This window comes from Oncorhynchus keta, unplaced genomic scaffold, assembly GCF_023373465.1.
Source record: "Oncorhynchus keta strain PuntledgeMale-10-30-2019 unplaced genomic scaffold, Oket_V2 Un_contig_25141_pilon_pilon, whole genome shotgun sequence".
NCBI lineage: Eukaryota > Metazoa > Chordata > Actinopteri > Salmoniformes > Salmonidae > Oncorhynchus > Oncorhynchus keta.
In genome coordinates, this window is record NW_026284286.1 from 27,501 (window position 1) to 30,123 (window position 2,623).

The window sequence follows — 2,623 nt, forward strand, 5'->3', positions numbered from 1 at the left end:
TGTGTGTGTGTGTGTGTGTGTGTGTGTGTGTGTGTGTGTGTGTGTATACATGCCAGTGTGTGTGTGTGTGTGTGTGTGTGTGTGTGTGTGTGTGTGTGTGTGTGTGTGTGTGTGTGTGTGTGTGTGTGTATATATGCCAGTGTGTGTGTGTGTGTGTGTGTATATATGCCAGTGTGTGTGTGTGTGTGTGTGTGTATATGCCAGTGTGTGTGTGTGTGTGTGTGTGTGTGTGTGTGTGTGTGTGTGTGTGTGTGTGTGTATATATGCCAGTGTGTGTGTGTGTGTGTGTATATATGCCAGTGTGTGTGTGTGTGTGTGTATATATGCCAGTGTGTGTGTGTGTGTGTATATATGCCAGTGTGTGTGTGTGTGTGTGTGTGTATATATGCCAGTGTTTTGTGTGTGTGTGTGTATATATGCCAGTGTGTGTGTGTGTGTGTGTGTGTGTGTGTGTGTGTGTGTGTGTGTGTGTGTGTGTGTGTGTGTATATATGCCAGTGTGTGTGTGTGTGTGTGTGTGTATATATGCCAGTGTGTGTGTGTGTGTGTGTGTGTATATATGCCAGTGTTTGTGTGTGTGTGTGTATATATGCCAGTGTGTGTGTGTGTGTGTGTGTGTGTGTGTGTGTGTGTGTGTGTGTGTGTATATATGCCAGTGTGTGTGTGTGTGTGTGTGTGTGTTTTACCCTCTCCATGTTCTCCTGTAGAGCCCGTTCTTCAGTCATGATGTCTCTGAGAGAGACATGAGGGCGGGACACACTCCAGTGGTCCAGGATTGGCAACTCATCCCGAGCCTCCGATTGGCCACTCGGAGACGCAAAGCCGTCTGGACCAATCAGGAAGTGAGCTGGGCGTGACCCGTCCCTGAGCCCGGTTTTGGCCGTCTGTGATTCGCCCCAGTGGACAGAGCCTGGTAAAACCAGGAAGTAGAGCAGGATAGAACAGGAAAACATGGGGAATGAAGTTTTGTAGTTTTGTAGTTTTGTAGTTTTTAGCATCACACTTTTAAACAAACTGCAACTTGCGAAAGCTTAACATATATCAATTCAACACGGATGATGTATCAGCAAATCTATATTATATCACAGTAAGACACAAAACTATTCAACAAATTAACAACAATGATTTGATGACCGTGAGGCCTTAGCCTTGTAACGTGTGTGTGTGTGTGTGTGTTACCTGGGTCAGTGGTGTGTGTGTGTGTGTGTGTGTGTGTGTGTGTGTGAGTGTGAGTTTACTCACTCTCTTGTAGTAGATGGTAGGAGAGTGCTGCTTGTCTCTGCTTCTCCTAGAAAGACAACCGCAGACTTAAAACACACACACACACACACACACACACACACACACACACACACACACACACACACACACCTGACCCGGGTAACACACACCCCACCTGACCCAGGTAACACACACACCCCACCTGACCCAGGTAACACACACACCCCACCTGACCCAGGTGACACACACACCCCACCAGACCCAGGTGAAACACACCCCACCTCACCCAGCACACACACCCCACCGGACCCAGGTAACACACCCCACCTGACCCAGGTAACACACCCCACCTGACCCAGGTAACACACCCCACCTGACCCAGGTAACACACCCCACCTGACCCAGGTCACACACACCCCACCTGACCCAGGTCACACACACCCCACCTGACCCAGGTAACACACCCCACCTGACCCAGGTAACACACCCCACCTGACCCAGGTAACACACCCCACCTGACCCAGGTAACACACCCCACCTGACCCAGGTAACACACCCCACCTGACCCAGGTAACACACCCCACCTGACCCAGGTAACACACCCCACCTGACCCAGGTAACACACCCCACCTGACCCAGGTAACACACCCCACCTGACCCAGGTAACACACCCCACCTGACCCAGGTAACACACCCCACCTGACCCAGGTAAACACACCCCACCTGACCCAGGTAACACACCCCCACCTGACCCAGGTCACACACACCCCACCTGACCCAGGTCACACACACCCCACCTGACCCAGGTCACACACCCCACCTGACCCAGGTAACACACCCCACCTGACCCAGGTAACACATCCCACCTGACCCAGGTAACACACCCCACCTGACCCAGGTAACACACCCCACCTGACCCAGGTAACACATCCCACCTGACCCAGGTAACACACCCCACCTGACCCAGGTAACACATCCCACCTGACCCAGGTAACACACCCCACCTGACCCAGGTCACACACACCCCACCTGACCCAGGTAACACACCCCACCTGACCCAGGTAACACACCCCACCTGACGCAGGTGACACACCCCACCTGACGCAGGTGACACACCCCACCTGACCCAGGTCACACACACCCCACCTGACCCAGGTCACACACCCCACCTGACCCAGGTAACACACCCCACCTGACCCAGGTCACACACCCCACCTGACCCAGGTAACACACCCCACCTGACCCAGGTAACACACCCCACCTGACGCAGGTGACACACCCCACCTGACACCCCAGGTAACACACCCCACCTGACCCAGGTACCCCACACACCCCACCTGACGCAGGTGACACCCCCCACCTGACCCAGGTAACACACCCCACCTGACCCAGGTAACACACCC

At 53.7% G+C, this 2,623-nt stretch overlaps 1 protein-coding gene across 1 annotated transcript in view; it reads right to left on the reverse strand.

Moving 5' to 3' along the window:
• The window catches only part of LOC127922288 (NEDD4-binding protein 2-like), a 10,904-nt gene extending 9,544 nt beyond the window's left edge, over positions 1-1,360 (reverse strand). The window contains exons 1-2 of the mRNA XM_052505978.1: positions 1,242-1,360; positions 686-909 (exon numbers count right to left, since the gene is read on the reverse strand). The gene's annotated coding sequence lies outside the window, so the exon portion shown is untranslated. The remainder of the gene's footprint in view (positions 1-685; positions 910-1,241) is intronic.
• Between the last annotated feature and the right edge of the window lie 1,263 nt (positions 1,361-2,623).